Source organism: Pagrus pagrus (genome assembly GCF_965226575.1).
Source record: "Pagrus pagrus genome assembly, chromosome: 1".
In the NCBI taxonomy this organism is placed as follows: domain Eukaryota; kingdom Metazoa; phylum Chordata; class Actinopteri; order Spariformes; family Sparidae; genus Pagrus; species Pagrus pagrus.
This window is the reverse complement of record NC_140185.1, coordinates 4,600,848-4,618,183: the sequence shown is the minus strand read 5'-3', so window position 1 is coordinate 4,618,183 and position 17,336 is coordinate 4,600,848. Positions and strand designations below refer to the sequence as shown.

The following is a 17,336-nucleotide window of genomic DNA, read 5'->3' as shown; positions in this document are numbered from 1 at the left end:
ACATATACTTGGTTCTTGAAATTTGAAACGTAGCAGTCAGAGGCTGTGCTGACTGCCTTTGACCACTTGTTGATGATTGCCTTGTTGGTCTCCAACATCCCAGTCACCTAGTCAATTCCTCTTCTCCCTCTTTCCAAAACACACAGCCTAACATATAGCCAACGTATTTTTAAAGAAGCAAGTAGAAAACAACACCTGTGCCATATAAGGGCCCTGACACACCAGTGTTGTGGCCATCAGTGAGTATCTGTTGCCCTAGCGTTGGCGCTAGCTGACCCTTATCGGCAGCTTTCGCACCAATTGAGCATGGTGAATCACGTTGGTGAGAAAAAATCACTCTGATGGGTTGTACAGCAAAACGTGAAAAAGAAAGCACAAGCCCTTTGAATCTGTTGATGTAGTATCCATGATTTCATCCATTTTCTCTTTTTGAATAACAAATTCAGAATCGCCACCTTCTGAGGGTTATTTCTTCTCATACTGGCACAGAATGTATGAGCTAGCTGGCCGTCAGCTAAGGTCTTTGTGATGTGTTCAAAGGCAGCTTTTTAGCCAAGACACAGGTGACGTGAGGCAACGCAAGTTAGCTTTTGTTGCAGCTAGTTCTTTGACATCAGGTTGGTGTGTCTGAGTTTTAACAAAGAAACATTACATTCAGCGCTTACCATTTCCAGGGTGACTATGATGGACCGTTTAGACAGCACTCTCAACCACCATCATCAAACACCAAATGAGGGGATGTTCCAGCGGTGGTCAGAAACTTTGAGAATCTATGACAAGAAGTTCAAAAGCTGTTCTTGAACCTTGTGGTGGACCAATTTCACACATCTATGTAAAGAATTTCACTTGAGTCCTTAACCCTAACCCTAAGACAAAGTCTCACTCCTAAATTGTCAAATACTGACACTTTGAGATGGCGGCTGACCCGTCCTACAATTTCAAAGCGCCAGTTTTTGTCGAGTTGGGAGTGAGTCTCAATAATCAACTTTTCTTACAAATAGCCCCTCTCAGCTTAACAATAATATTAACCTTAACTTACCCTGATTCTAACAGTACTAAGTGTAACTCCCTTCAAAAAGTTTTGGGGACATCATACCTCTTGAATTACACCTTCTCTCTAATGAAGTAGAGAAAAAGAGGGTGAACACACTTTCCTCATCTCTGTGGAGCGCAGTGGTCTGTCACTCCGCTGTGCACACATTAGATTTGTCACTGAACAAATACAGAGACACGTCAGGCGCAGTCACAACACTCCGAACCACCGCGAGTTTTCGGTGGGAGGAAGACATTTTCGCCTCCTTGTCACCAGCGTGAGTTTGGACGTACCGTCACAGGAGTTTCGGTGACAGCCCAGTGAAGGCTGCTTTGTTTGCCTAACTCGTCTCCATTCCTTTTAATGAGCCATTATGGTTATGTTTTGTCTCAGTCGTGTTCGTTGGCTGGCTGAGTTTCTGAGACGGCAAGACAGAGGATAAATGGGTAGGGGGGCGGTGTTGGTGGGGGGAGGGCCCCAGTCTTCAAACCTCCGCGCAGTGTTTCAGGAAAGAGAAGCTATTGAAGAAAGACACTGTCAGTGAAATTTTAAAATGTTTGGACCAATCTATCGGAATTTTATCAAAAACTGGAACCCGTTAACGTTCTTCACTTTTGATATTGTAGGACAATATTGACACAGAAATCCTCGATAACAAATGTGACACAATTTCAATTGGTCTTAGCTTCAAAGAAAGCATTGGTGCTCTGACAGTGTGATGGCAATGATGCATGCTGTGAGCTTATGTAGTAATATTGCACGGAAACTAAAGTTTGGAAGTGGTTAGGCCTATAGGCCTGGTCAGAGGTTACTGTCCCATTATGATCCAAATAACGTTGCTCAGTCTTTTCCACTTCCACAAAGCATTGACAACATCACCACTGGCCCTCAATAAAGTCCCGTTGAACTAGTCCCGCAAGACAGCTATAGCAACTCCTCACCTATACTCTGATAACCTTTTCATCATCTGTCTTGTCGCTCTTAAATGTTTCCGAAATCAAAGCCTGAGTCTCGAAGCCAAACTCTCCTCTCTCTTCCTCCGTAGCCTCTTTATCCTCCTTTTCTTTTGTCTTCTCCATTTGCCTGGAGGTGCGAGTAGCTTCCTCTCCACAACACGTGGTAAACTGTGATGGGATCTTGAAGGGGGGAAGATGAGGGGAGTTGGGTGGCTAAGCAGACACTGTGACAACCCACCTGTCAGCAGGTACTCAGTATAATTGGTAAACGAAGGCCGCGGGATAGTAGCGGGGCCCCATCTCTTCTCTCTGTCTTCTGCTCTGTTCTTTGTTTGACAAGTATTTGAAGTCGCCAGGCAGTCGTTGGAAGCTTGTTCCATCCTTGTTTGGTTCAGAGAAATACAGCGGCCAACCAGGAGAGAAGAAAAAGAAAAGAGGTGAGAAGAACACATGTTAAATCTGAATCGCATACGTGGAAGTTCATGGGACGTGATAAGCCAAGGAGTGGACAGCTACACCTGTACATTTCATTGTGGATTCTGAATGGATAAATGTGTGTTTTATCCATATTAGACCCTTCCTCCTCTTTCAATGCCAATTCCAGCCATCAGGCTCTGTTTGCCCTCTAATGAAACATATTCATCTTCATCGCGCTCTCTCGCGGCTCTCAAACTCACTTTACAGCATAGTCAATTAAACCCTTAGGGGCCACTCTGTGCGGAAAAGGATATATAATGCTTTGACATTTCAGCGAGTCCACATTAGGCCCACCCATAGAGCATTCTGCTTTGAGCTGGATGAGAAAGAGTCATAGCCAAGCCTAGAGGTAGGGGAAAGCCAGTCAGAGGGATTGGGTCTCTTATAAGCTAGTTAGCTCTTTGGATTCAGTTACTTATGCTGATGTAATAGGGCAATTGTAAGCTGATACTGAAGTCTCTCTGTGACCCCTACACTGGCTCTTGTTCTCATATTAGGCTACCTAATATATACTTATGCGTATATACTGTAATGGTAGACTAACTAATAAATAACTAAAATGGATTGAACTCATGGAGTGTATTAGTGTTGTGGACCACCATAAAGTCCTTCTACGGAATTTTTTTATATTCTGTCTTCTGTAAATCTGTGATTTGCTTTGTTTGCTTGAGTTGGTCGCTCTTAGACATTCACACAGTCATCTGTACAACTGGGGTCAGCAGTGTAACGATGCAAAGCAAGTCTCATAACAAGCCCTTTGCTCCAGGGCTCAGTGTGTTTGTGTGTCTGTCTCCCAGGCTCGGAGTTGATCCTGCATCTTGATGGCATGAAACAGCTTGACAGAGCCAACTTCTCCTTAAGGCTGAGCATCACCCCTTTCCCCTGTCATATCCCCTCTGACCTGGGGGCTATACTTGGATGTGTGTGTGTGTGTGTGTGTGTGTGTGTGTGTCCGTGTGTGTATGTAGGAGCACACTTCACATGCTTCTTGTGAAGACAACTCTGTACCCAGTGAGGTTAATCTTAACCAAGTGATGTAAGTGCCTAAATATAACAACAGAAAATTGTTAATGCTTAGGAGTGGATATTGTATTGCAACAGGGGGTATTGTAGGAAAACAAATAGGATGCTATGTCAGTGAACATTTTACCAATGTGTTTAGTATCAACATTTTGTAACTTGAATGTGATTTATAGGACACTGGGTTGCTTAACTGTAAGCATAACTCAACCCTTAAACCAGGGGTCTCAAACTCAAGTTAGCTTGGGACCACTGTTGGTATAGTCATCTTGTAGGAGGGCCACTACAAGGTTCAAGTACTACATGAAAATGGAATATTTCATAGCTTTTATTTTGATTATTAACATAATAATCTAAAAATACAAACAGCAGTTTGTATACATTTTTAGATGATTAGTTTTTTAACAGTTAGTGTAAATCTCTTTTCCCTGCTCCTACATAACTTATAGACACCTTGCACTGAACTAAATACATTTTGACTTTATTTCTTGCCAGACACCTGGCAGCACTGCTCGTATTTTATTCATATTTGACAAGAAACAAATGCAAACACAAGTATGCATCTGTATGTACATTAGTTTTTAACAGTGCAAATCTTTTCCGTATGTTATTTAAAGGTGCACTTTGTAGTTTCGGAAAGAAATTTCAATCAGAAAAGAAAAATCCTAATCGATTGTTTTTTATGACTGATTAGACAAACTGTCTTAAAAGAAAAACACAATTTCATATGGTTTTACTTTGTTTATATTTGCAGAGAACATAGCATACAAACCTACTGCTGAAACTGCTTTTTTTCTACATGTTTTTAATTTCTATTTCTAATATCTATTAATGGCAGTGATGGAATGTAATTAAGTATGTTTACTTAAATTCTGACAGTCATATATATATATATATATATATATATATATATATATATATATATGACTGTCATAATCTCTTTTTTTAATATGATTGCTAATTAAGTACAACATTTTATGTTCACACTACTTGGCCTCTCATGCAGCATGTAATCTGCAAAGTAACTATTAACTAAAGTTATCAAGTAAATGTGGTTGAGTAAAAAGTACTCAAGTAAAGTAAGTGCCTCAAAATTGTATTTAAGTAAACATACTTAATTACATTCCATCACTGCCATTAATAGATATTAGAAATAGAAATTAAAAACATGAAGAAAAAAAGCAGTTTCAGTAGTAGGTTTGTTTGCTCTTATGTTATGTTGTCATTCTTGTTAGCTACATTACAGAGGCCTGAGAACGTGATCATGTGGTGTCACGATATTATGAAGTGACCAATTTCATCAAACTGAAGCAGTTTTGATCCAATTTAAGCAAACTGCTTCAGATGTGCTCAGAAGGTATGAGGATTTCTGTTGAATGGTTTATAGATAAAACTCTAGAGGTGTCATGACTTTTAGAAAAGTTTGAATTTTTTTTTTAATACTAGGATTCAAGCCATGGTTCTTAACTTCAGCAATATTATATTCCTTCAATTATGTCCAGCTGTCACGTCTGACGGATCAGGCTTTTAATTCAGAGCGAGACGTCTCCGATTTCCTATTGAAACAGGGATAATACAGTTGTAATTTTGTCGAGGATACTAATGTTGTCTGTTTTATGGTGGATTGTACGTGATTCCTATTTGTTAATTGTGTTTGTTTCTATCAATAGATCAATGTATGTGTGTGTGTGTGTGTGTAAGATGGGTAAACTCTATTTGGTATGCCCAGCCACCAACATGAGGAACAACAATGCTAGGCTTCTATTGTCTTGAGCTGCTCTATAGGGGTTAGCTGGCAGCGCTTATGAACAGATGTGTTTCAAATCATTGTTGTTATTTACCAGTGATAGGCTAGAGCTCAAGAAAATGTCCCCCTGTTCTGATTTATTCATTCGGACAGTGGATTTATGCAGAGATGCTGAAAAACCTGGATCTTTTCTGCACGGATAGACGGGGAGATTTATTATTCATGAAGCTAATGCATTGTTTCTGTTGCTTTATATCTCTTTTTTGTTCTCTCATCCTGTTTTTTTTTCCTTCCCCCCTTCCTCTCGATGGATGCACTGAATTCTCTCAGGCAAAGGTTGGCAGTTAAATGTCTGTGTTGAAATGAGAAGTTTGAAAGACGAAGCGCTATCTCTGTTTATATATGTGTGTGTGTGTGTGTGTGTGTGTAAACTGATTTAAATCGCTCTTTGAGCCCTACAGAATGGCGCTTTAAATGTTAAATGGGGGTTGAAGCCTGCCTGAACTAATTTGTAGGGCTTTGCACCGTGTTGACATTTAAATGTGATAAGAATAGCAAACTGTACTGCCGACCTATTTTGAAGATGCTTTCGGAATACATTCACATCATCTGCGGCCTATAATTAATAAAAAAAGACAGGCCTCCCTCGCTCCAGATTTGATTATAATACAACCTTATAAACACACCAGGGATAGATGAGAGGAGACGAAGAAGAAGAAGAAGAGCTAGGGGAGGGAAGAAAGGAGAAGAATTACAGGAATAAAAACAAGAGAAATGATGGGGGCAGGAATTAAGAGGGAGGTGGATTGCGAACACCTGGTCTTTGAGGCAGATTGCGTTGGCTGGCTGCTGTGCTATCACATTACTCTGATCCTGCCTCTCTTGTTTGTCAGAGAATTGAGGAGAGAGAGGGAGAGAGAGACAGAGGGGAAGAGAGGGAGAGAGCGGGTGGCGGTGTTGGGGGGCTGGGGGGGTCGAGGTCTGCGAAATCAGCATGCAAATAACACCACATTGTTAACTTAATCAGATACAGGGGGAGAAAATATGGAGAGGGATGGGAGGAGTGTGGTGGGGGTGAGGGGAGAATGGGGATTGCCAAGGAGGTGAGGCAGAAAGGAAGAGGGGTTTTGCGGTGATGGGAGACGGCAGAGGGCGCGCAGATTATAACCACCCACACCCCAGCTCCACCTCCCACCACTGTCCACATCCAACACCCTGGGGCTGCTCCTGAACTGTGTGCAGATGTGTGTGTGTGTGTGTGTGTGTGTGTGTGGAGAGAGGGAATTTGAGGGAAACTGATGCAGCCCCTTCACTGCTCCTTCAAGTGCCCAGCATAAGCAGTTAGCTGGCAGCTAGTAAGCTAGCTTGTCTTGGCCAGACCGCTGACCACAGACGTTTTCATAATGCTACTGTAAATGTCAAGATATTTCTGTCATAAACAATAAAAGCTGAAAGGTCCAAGCAAACCTTAGCAACCTCGCAGACACTAATGACAGCAGTTGAGCCTCTCCTAAATACACATCACTCCTCCCTAAAGGCCACAGATGAACACTTCTGGATTGTAGTCATGTATTGTTTTAGGTTAGCATCTAATCAGCTGCAAAAACATACAGTACACTGCATCTCCTCTGCTCAGCATGTCAATGTGTTTGTGTCACATATTTTGATATAAATATGATTTGCAGTATAATTACATCATAACATAATCCACATACACAGTGCCTCTACATACAGTACAGTGTCCATAAGTATTTGTGCATATGTTTGCATGGATAATGTAAAGGGAGAGTCAGACAGGAGAGTCTCGTCTGTGTCAGTTTGAATACAGAAGGTTTGTGCGTGTGTGTGTGTGCATGTGTGTGTGTGTTTCTCAAGGGAGAAGTTCATACAGTGTACTACAGCGAGGTCATTTTTCATTATAAATATCCAATGCCTTAATGAACTTAGCCCCCCGCCAGAGCACACACAAAAATGTGTGTGTGTTTATGTGTGTGTGTGTGTGTGTGTGTGTGTGTGTGTGTTCTGTGTGTGCTGTATCTTTTTAATGAGTGTGTGTACTGTAGCCTTTGTAGTAGAAGATACGTCGGTGACGAAGCTGAAGGTCAGGCAGGGCAGAGAAGAATGAGAGAAATGCAGTGTTGGCCGGGACAGACAGCTCTGAGCTGAAGCTCTGGTGTAGACAGACGCAAGGGATCTTGGGACACGTCCAGTGCATACCTACAGACACTGACACACACACGCACGCACACACACAAACACACACACACACACACACACACACACACACACACACACACACACACACACACACACACACACACACACACACGCACACCACATATTGGTGCTACGATACTTTCATTGACAAGATTTATTTAGAATAAAACTAAACGTAAAATGTATCTGTGTCTAATCTTAATCATGCATCTTAAACCTCATCAGTCCCCTCACTAGTGAGGCCTGGAGCAGTGAGTCCAAAACTGTTTTGCTTGGTGTAGACTCTGAAGGATGAACCCGAATACCAATTCATTGACACCACCTGTCAGGTTCCAAACATATTCATTTGAATTAATTTTAAAGTGGATGTTTTTTGAAATGCAAATTATATAAAGCACATTGTTGGGCATTTAAACTATTACAGTTCACTTATGACATTTAGCTGTTTTCTAACATTTATCTTTTACTTTTAGCTAGTTCAACCGTTTCTTTCTTTCTTTCTTTCTTTCTTTCTTACTTGTATCTTAACTGTTTAGACTTCCCTATCTAGACTACACCTGCTAGTTCAGGTGTTTATTTCTTTGATAGCACTTTATAATAACCATCATTAATAGATTGCGAATGTATAGTTAATTACTCAGTAATTAACTGCTAATTACAACAGTTTTTTCACCATTAACAAACACTGAACTGCTTTATTAACCATTTGTTTAGCAATTGTTAGCTGTGACGTTGCAGCTGATGTTTATAGTACTTTGTAAATGGTTAGTGAATACTACGTAGTTCATCTGTAAACATTATTGCGATGGCCATCATAAAGTTGCAACTGGTGTTTACAACACTTTACAATTGCTCATTAAATGGTTATAAATCATTTCATTGTTTTCTTAACAGTGAAATAGTTATTAACTAAAGTTTAATTTACTATCAATTTACCATTGTTAATATGGTTATTATAAAGCGAGATTTATTTTTATTATTATTTTTTTTTTAAATTGGTTGAGCTAAATTTCCCACATACCTCCTGACAACTGCAGAAGTACCCCCTGGGGAACAAGCACCCCTGGTTAAGAATGACTACTTTAAAGGACTTACAGTATCTTTCAAGTTTTATGACGACAAAATGTTCGTACACACAGACTAAGATTGAGCTGTAATTTCAGCGAGAGCCCAGCTGTGGCAGCCTGAGTTTTGCACCAGCACTACTCTGAACATGTGTGTGTGTGCGTGTGTTTGTGTGTGCATAACAGTGTGTTTTGTAGTCCGGTTCACAGAGAAGCCTGCAAGAAAAAAAAACAAAAAAACGCTCCTCTGAGGTTTCACCCAACTTCTCTTTCCTGCTTTAATCACCGCTGCTTTTCACAGAGGCGTTGGCATCGATGCCAAAGCTGCCTCACTGGCATGTTTCTTCCTCTCGATCTTTTTCTCCTTATCCATCTTTCATTTCTTTTATTTCCTCCTGTAAACCTTTTCATCCTCCTCCACTCCTCCCAACCCCATCTCTGATGTTAAGAGCAGTCACCACAGTGTTTTTCTGATAAAGCTTGATAGATAAACATGCTCTCTTATGTCCCCGAGGCCCTCCGCCCTCTCTCCCGAGAGCACACCCCTCCAAAGCACTTCCTCTGCAACAATTAGTCTGTAATAAATACACCCTGGCCTTAAAGTAGATAATGCTCTCTCTCTCTCTTGCTCTCTTTTTCTTTCGTTTTATATTAAGTGCCACATTAGCTTGCCATACATATCTGACTTTGAGGTGAAAGGAGAAGCAGTGCCGTGATCTTTTTTCTGTCTCTTCCCCAGTCACACCGAAATCACATGAGAACAATAGCAGTTAAAACACCACTATGAGATATTGTAACATATGCAGAGAATCACAAGCATTTCCACTCAAGTCTGAGCTGATGGCTTTGATAAGATTAGTTTGCTTTCTTAAACAGGAAGTGTGCTGCTTAAAGAAGAAAAAAACAGCATGGTTGCATAATAAGTTTAACTACTTCTCAGAGAGCTAAAGTTCCCTTCAAACTCTTCAGATTAACACAGAGAGAGGAGACGCAGAAAAGTGGGAGAGGAGAAAGATAGAAAGGGGGAGTTTATCAAAGTGATGGAATAAAGAGAGATTTAACACGGTCATATTAAAAAGACATGCGGCAGTTTCAATATTTAAAAATCCCATTTGCTTCGACAGAAGAGCTTTTTCATTCAAGAGCATATGGCAGCAGTACCTGTATCCAGCCTCTCTCTTATCTCCCTCAAAGACAAAGAGAAAGAAGGAGTAAAGGGGTGGAGGGGGTGGAGGGGGAGCTGAAGAAAAAGAGATACTTTCAAACAGACATTCAGACATTGAAGAATCATTCAATTATCGGCAGCATGATGTAAAATAATTACCTGACTCGCTTCCTGTAATGAGTGCTGCTAATTAGCCATAGACTTTTGTTTTAGTTGAAAAAAGAAAGAGAAAGTCCCAAACTCCCAACAGCACAGAAGCTGTGAAAAGATATGTTGAATGTTGAGGTAGCACCCCATCTTTTTTTTCTAAACACAGACACACACACACACAGCACAGACACACACACAACACGCACCATGACTCTTTACTATAGTCTCACTTGGCTTGAACGCACAATTTACCTCCCAATGTATGCACACACAGCTCACAGTAAATAGTCGATTCAAAAAAGATCCTTCTTCTCTTAATTAGCTGTGTAACAATTAAAGTCTCCTCTTAGTAAATTGAACCTTTGTCTCCCTTGCCTCCCTAGTTTGATTTCAGCACCTGTCACAACAACCCCTCCCTTTACCACCACCTCCACCGCCGCCACACACCCACCACCATTACCTCCACCGCCACCCCCCCGCGACTGTAGTCATTATGCAAAACTCTACCAGAATGCGCCCAGCATGAGCGGAAGAAAACAGCAATTATTTCTGATATTCTGTTATTTAGGCCGTATTGACATTCAACTACTTTCCCTTTCTCTCTGTTTGTCTCTTTCTCGCTGCCACCACCTGAGAAACAGAGTGAGACTGAACTTGACTTTGTTTTAGTCTCAGTCGTGAATCTTGCATGTCATCACCGCAGTCACTCTGCGAGAGGCATAAAGGCAGCGCTGGCCCATAAGGGGACCTACACATTTCTGTGTGTGTGTGAGTGTGCATGTGTCTGTTTGCAGCATTGACATGCAGCGCAGAGGGTGACCAGTGATGTAAGCTATGACAGATACACAGTGGTCATTGTCTCTCTGGCCTCTTTCTTCCCGCAGTCTAACCATGCGTGAGCTCTCTACACTGCCATATTTGTTGTCTAACACACACACACACACACACACACACACACACACACACACACAGACACACACACACACACACACACACACACACACACACACACACACACACACAAGCACGCACGCACACACACACAGCACATTTTCAAAAGGAGTTGAGGAGGAACTTGATGTGAGAGGCCACTGTCCTTAGGTTTTTTGAATGTGCAAATTGAGAGTCATACTTTGTACAAATAAAACCACAACAGATGAGTATAGAACAGTTTATAAGCATGAAGAAATACAGTAACATAACATTTCTAAGACATGCAATAAAAGTGAAAATCTGGGCCTGGGAAGATTATTAATAAACTATGTAGCCCATCCTATGGCCGTTCATGATTTTTCTGTTGAATGCCCATATTAGGACGTTAAGTTAGGGACCACACTGGTGGTTTTTGTATGATTTACATTAAATTGGCTATACTAACTTATTCTAAGGCCTAAAGCAGCGATTCAGATTCCTGCGTATTAAAAATATTTTTTCTTATCCTAATTTGCCGATATTGGCCTATATCAGATATATCGATATTGATGTGTAATGTTGCAGTGCTTCCCATAAGTTAACAAGACTCTGGCAGCCTGCCATAGTTTATTTTGCTGCGCCATGGTCACCTATTGATCCATACATGTTTTTCACCTCTCATAATAGCGCTGAAGATCTCTAACGTGTCGCGTCCTTGCTTCAGCAAAAGTGTATCTCACTCCCAGTCAGACTACGGCCCGACCCCTTCCCCTCGTATCAACACTGTGTCACAACTTCACTGAGGCGGAACTAGCTACAGTATATCTTCTGGTCAGGGAAAGAAAAAGACATAATAAAGACTTAGAGGAACAGCTGTCAGGTAAACTTGTGGTCAATCTCTCTCCAGTCTGTCTGTCTGTCTGTGTTGTTAACCTAGCCGGGCAGTGCATAGCCTCTATCTCCCTGTCTGTGTTGTATTTACCGGCCACTTCCAGTACTGTTCTGTGACTCTGTGTCTGAAAAATGTGAGACTGAAATATAACTCATGTTATTTATTACATTTGATAAACGCCAACGGGCATGTCTCAACCACACAGACCTATAGACTATAGACCCAGACTAAACAGTGTTATATTTGATTATTTTCCACAATTTCTCATTTATGGTCATGTTATTTATTACATAATTTTTTTGCTCAAAGTGCACCAGATTGCGTTTAACTTTAAAATGTGTAACACCCTCGCTGAGGGTCCGAGGTCCACCCCCATAGTCCCAATAAATCGTGTGGGAAACACTTTATTGCCTGATATGCACCAAATTTTATATATACATATATATATTAAAGCAAAAGATAAGATAAAAAGCAGAGCAAAAGATATTCTGAAATTCATAAAAAATGTTCAGAGATTCAACTTTTCACTGATTATCATTCGTAATAACAAAAAATAGTATTGCATTTAAAACAAATGCAAAATAGAATTATTTTGACTAGTGTGGTATTGATGCCTTTTTGGATCTACTGTTTATTTATTTATTTATTTTTCCTTTTTTACGTGTGTGTGTGTGTGTAGGTTTGATAATCGATGTTTTCAAAAAGAACATTATCAGCAAAGTGATAAGTATCTATTAAATACCTAGTGTCACTGCCAGTTCAGTAGCACACACAACAGTAACGGGATGAGCTGTAGTTGTTGTGCAGTATTAAAGCAGGATTGATGCTGTGTATAAGCATAAGACGAGGCACGTTCACTATCATTATCATGTCAATTACTGTAATTTTTATTTATTTTTGCCTTTTGCTTCTGTCACTGTGCTTCACTAAACAGACAGCGCTTAACAAATGTTTGGCACTATTAATCCAATGCTCATCGTCGTGCTTTATTCACTGCTGCGGGGGTCTGTCCGCGCCACTGTGACCACTATTGTAGTGTACTCAGGAGGGGAGAGGTGCTCACAGATGTACATGCACACACACACACGCACGGACACACACGTGCGCACACACACACACACACACACACACACACACACACACACACACACACACACACACACAGAGACATCTGCAGGTCACCATCATCATAGTGGGAATAATACCAGGGATGGTTATCATAAAGGGAAGCTTTGAGCTCCCGGCCGTCTTGGGAAGATGATTTGGCTGGCCCGGAACAATGAACTGTGGGAATCCGCTTGTCCTGCATTGATCTTCCTCCCATGGCATCCCCTGCAAGGCTGTCAGAGCGACGGACAGATAAAAAGACCCACAACATTTTTCTTTCTCTCTCGCTCGCTCCCTCCCGGTGTCTTTCTTTTCTCTCTGTCAGGAGGGCTCCCACTGATCAGCGGGGATGAGCTGAAAGTTGAACTACCTGTTGACAGGACCTCTTAAACAGCCCTCAATGACATATTGTGCAAGAGAAGGAGGGAGAGGCAGAGGCTCCTGTTCATTCATATTTATCACTGATCTGTTCAGTCCGTGCTCTCATCAAATCCTTGCTCTGTTGCTGTTATTTTCTCTGCATTAAAGCGCAGCAGGGCAATCTGTTAGTCCAGTGTTATTTATATCTTTGTATTTTTGGATGCTCTGTCTGTTTTTTTGTCTTTCCACTATGGGGTTTTAGAAGGTGACCACTACAAATTGGCCCATAAGAATGTGTTTGGTTTGTGATTGGTGTTTTTGGCCAGACAGTCAGAGTTCTGGCTCTTTCATGCCACTGGAAACACTTCCCCAATGAAGAAGTAGTCCTTTGGGAGAAGTGGAATAAGGCAAGTATTTAAAAATTATTGTAAATTAAGCCTATTTTTATTTTAATATGTTTTTGCCCATGTTTGTAAGAAGAAACATTATCCCCATTTAAAACCACAACTAGATGAGATTTGATTTTGATCTTGACTGGAAGTCAACTTTTTCCTGAGTCAAGACAGAACAATCAATCTCTGAAACATCCCATCTTTTTGATAGTGCGGTTATGAGTTTTGATCAAGAGGCTGTAGGCATGGGATGGAGTTAGGATTGAATCTGGCAGGGGTTGTGTGACTGTCTTCCATGTGCAGTTCAGAGTGTTTTTGCCTCATTACAGAAAGTAATAATGCCGTGAAGTCAAAGAGCGAGAGAGAGAGGAAGGAAAACAAGGCAGATTTTTTATTGGATTAATTAGACTCCTTGCAAAGACCACCTGCAATAGAGGCAAAACACAAGCCAGGAAGAAATTCATATCTAGTCTGTTCTACCTACTAAGCACTTACTCTAACTAAACCAACTTTACCCAGAAGAAATTGATCTTTGAAATCATGAGGAAGCTCTGTTTGTACTCTTTGAAAACACACTTACATCTTTTGAATGGATCTGAATGTGAGACACAAAATATGTAATATTTAACTCTCAATACATGTAACATATGGTAAATATCCACGTTGTCCCTTAAACATCAGATCGCTGTAGCTGCAACCCCCCCCCATCTCATTAACGATTTGGTGCAAATATGATGGAATTCAGCACATTGTGAATAATGATTGATTTGTTTAATGCAATGAATTTGTTCATTAGGACTTAATGAGGTATTGCTTTGTGATTAGTCGATGGCTTTTGTGTCAATACATGTCAAAATAACAAAGTTCAACTAATGGCTTTTCGATCCTTTAGTTTCTCCACATCTTGTCTTAAATGTCAGAGGAAAGTTTCATGACAAAACTCAGGCCTGACAGTACTCTGTACATGTATATTCAGAGGTTTGTTTGAAATTGTTTATGTTAATATGAACTTATAATTGGTAGCCATTCCTAATACTGACACCACCTTTCATATACTTCAGTAATTTATATGATTACAATTAGAGGGAAACACATAAATCCCTTTAGCATTTATGATGCATAGTACTATTGATAAGACCAAAATGAACCGAGCACATTCAAATGCTGACTGAAATATACTTCCATTGTGTTACAGATACCACTTATAATTAAGCTGAGGCTTGAAGAGAAAAAGAGCAGAGAAGAAAAATGTATTTAGTGAAACTGAGTGAAATCAGTTTCTGTGTGTGTGTGTGTGTGTGTGTGTGTGTGTGTGTTTGTGCAGAGGATTTGGCGTGTTTACGGGTGCACGTGGTGCTTTGCTGAATATTAAACCACAAACTATAAAGACAACTGAACCGTCGTGAGAAAATGCTAAAGGAAGTCTTTGTGGTTTTAGAGGTATCAGAGGAGCCAATAGTTTTAATGAGGCAGCATTGCTGCATATGCCAGGAAATGATAAGGTTGTACAGGTTAGAATAACGGCAGATAGATACTGTAGCAGTGAAGCTACAGAGTGGATGCGTTGTTCGTTTTGGAGTCTACACGGGCTACACAGCCATGGCAGAGACAGTCAGACATAGGGACAAAGTGGCACCAAGTATTTCTGGTAAGAATGACAAACCTGAGCCTTGATCTTCTAAAAGCATAGTACTGTTGCATTATTGCAAAGACTTGTTTTCTTCTGTTCATTTGATAAATATTTTGCATGAGACTCGTCACAGTAACAGTTAGGATGATGTCACGATAGAAAGAGGTGTTGATGTGATTTCTGTGGGCAGCCATTTGATAGTGCTGGATGAGTTGCAACATACTCACCGTGTCTTTTAGAGGGCATGCGCATATTGAATTGTTGTCTGTAGTCAAAGGGTTGCGTTTGAGTCCATGTCTTCGCCTGTGTGTGTATGTGTTCCTACTTGTACACCACCCTCAAATTCCCTTGCATGTGTGTGTTGATATGAGCAGAGGGGGGATGTCACATAAGAAATGTCCTTTTTAATCAGGGGAAAAAATATAAAATGACTCGGGAGCAAGGCGAGCATATTAATGTGCCTCATTTGCATACGCTCGTCAGCCAGGATACGTTTATAAAAAACACAAACTGGATTCGTCAGTTCATTTCACATTATTCCATTGTCTATCTGCCTTTGTTATATGTTAAAGATAAAGGCAGAAATCAAATTGAAGAAAAGGGCAAGCTGCTATCTCCCCAAATGAGCAACAGCTCATCAGCCTAGTTTAAATCACAGATTTCTATTCCAAAAGGCAGCCGCCTCTGTAAAAAGGGCCCATTCAAATAAGGTCTTCTCTGATATAAGCACGCCTGGTGATGGAAGCTGGGGTGTCACATAAATACAATTTAAAACCTAAGCCATTTAAAGCAGTCCAACAAAGTTTTATCTTTTCCAGCAATTCTTTCCCAAGTTAATTCTCGCGATAAATGTACAAATATACGGTATGTATACATATATATTTTTATTCATGTATAAACTTTTAGTTGTAGGCTTCTGAGATGCTTTATTTTGAGGATGAGTGAAGCTATATTCAAGTCACATGACAACATGATCATAAGATCGGTTGTAAATTTAAGTAGGCTTTGACAGAGGCTTGACTTGCTGTTACACATAAGCGTGCAGAACATAGTATGCTCTTTATATTCTTGATGAATTCAGTGGAATTGCTTAAGATACTTGTGGGGAGAAATAAGGAGAATTCAAAGGGCAGCCCACAAGTGTCACATTCCTTTGAACACAAGTGGAAACTGGTCACAGTGTCTAATTCATATCCCCAAGATAAGAATCCACCATTGACAGTGTGTTGGAGGGGCCAGTGGCTAAAAGAACAGGCACCCCTTATGTCTACTAACCTCCTACTGATGGGAGAGAGAGGGGGGAAAAGAGTGAAAAAATTCAAATGAACGAGAAAACAAATAAGCCGAGCACAATGTCGAGTCCTCCATGCTTTAGAAACATACTGGAGGTGGAGAGAGAGGAAGAGAAAGACAGAGTATTGAGTCTTGCAGAGCCTTAGCTGCCCTTCATGCTTGTAAAATATATACTGAACATGTGTGCACATATGTAATGTGGGTGTGCACTTTTGTTGCCAGATTGGGTCCATAAGCTATCTAAAATGATCCCACTTTCTCTTAAAAGTAAACTCCCCTAATGTCAGTGCTTTACACTGCCTCTCCATGAAAGGATTTTTTGATGATTTAAATCATGCGTTATAACACAGTGGCTGCCACTGTTACCAGGCAGCATACTAATCAGCTTAATGAGATATTATACAATATTTTGTTGACCAAAGCAGAATTGTGGTTATTGTTTCTGAGGGTTTGACCCCTGCCAGCAGCAAGAGGAAGTGTGCAGATAGATGTTCATGCCTCTCCATCTGGAGAGCAGATGGATCTGCATTAAAACCAATGTTGTTCTTTTTTTATGTTTATTCACTGATGTTACACATATAAATACTTTCACTGACAGTACAACATGTTCAGAAAATTCTGATATATTTCAAGAGCATTCCAGCAACCCAGGACTACAACATTATTCTGTGTCATACCGTAGGTAGAACAAATACAACAAAGTAACTGCTTCCTGCTTATTCCTCTCAGACTTGAGGGTGTGCTTATCTGTTATCTATTTTTTTCATCAACCAATGCATCTTTGCCTGCACTGGGAGCCCTTTCAACACGGGCAACTGTTATTTTCTCTGTCCCAGAAACTGAAAAAGAGTTAGGTAGAGAGAGGAAGACAGACAGAGAGAACTGGGGGAATAGAAAGCAGCGGAGGGAGAGCAAAGTGAT

General features: G+C 40.6%; 1 protein-coding gene across 9 annotated transcripts in view; it reads left to right on the top strand.

Moving 5' to 3' along the window:
- znf536 (zinc finger protein 536) overlaps positions 1–17,336 on the top strand; it is a 228,412-nt gene that overhangs the window by 93,766 nt on the left and 117,310 nt on the right. Inside the window, exon 1 of one of the 9 annotated variants that reach the window (XM_084349078.1) lies at positions 15,068–15,140. The exons of the other annotated variants lie outside the window; for them this stretch is intronic. The gene's annotated coding sequence lies outside the window, so the exon portion shown is untranslated. Of the gene's footprint in view, positions 1–15,067; positions 15,141–17,336 lie in introns of those variants that run through there. 9 annotated transcript variants of the gene reach the window in all.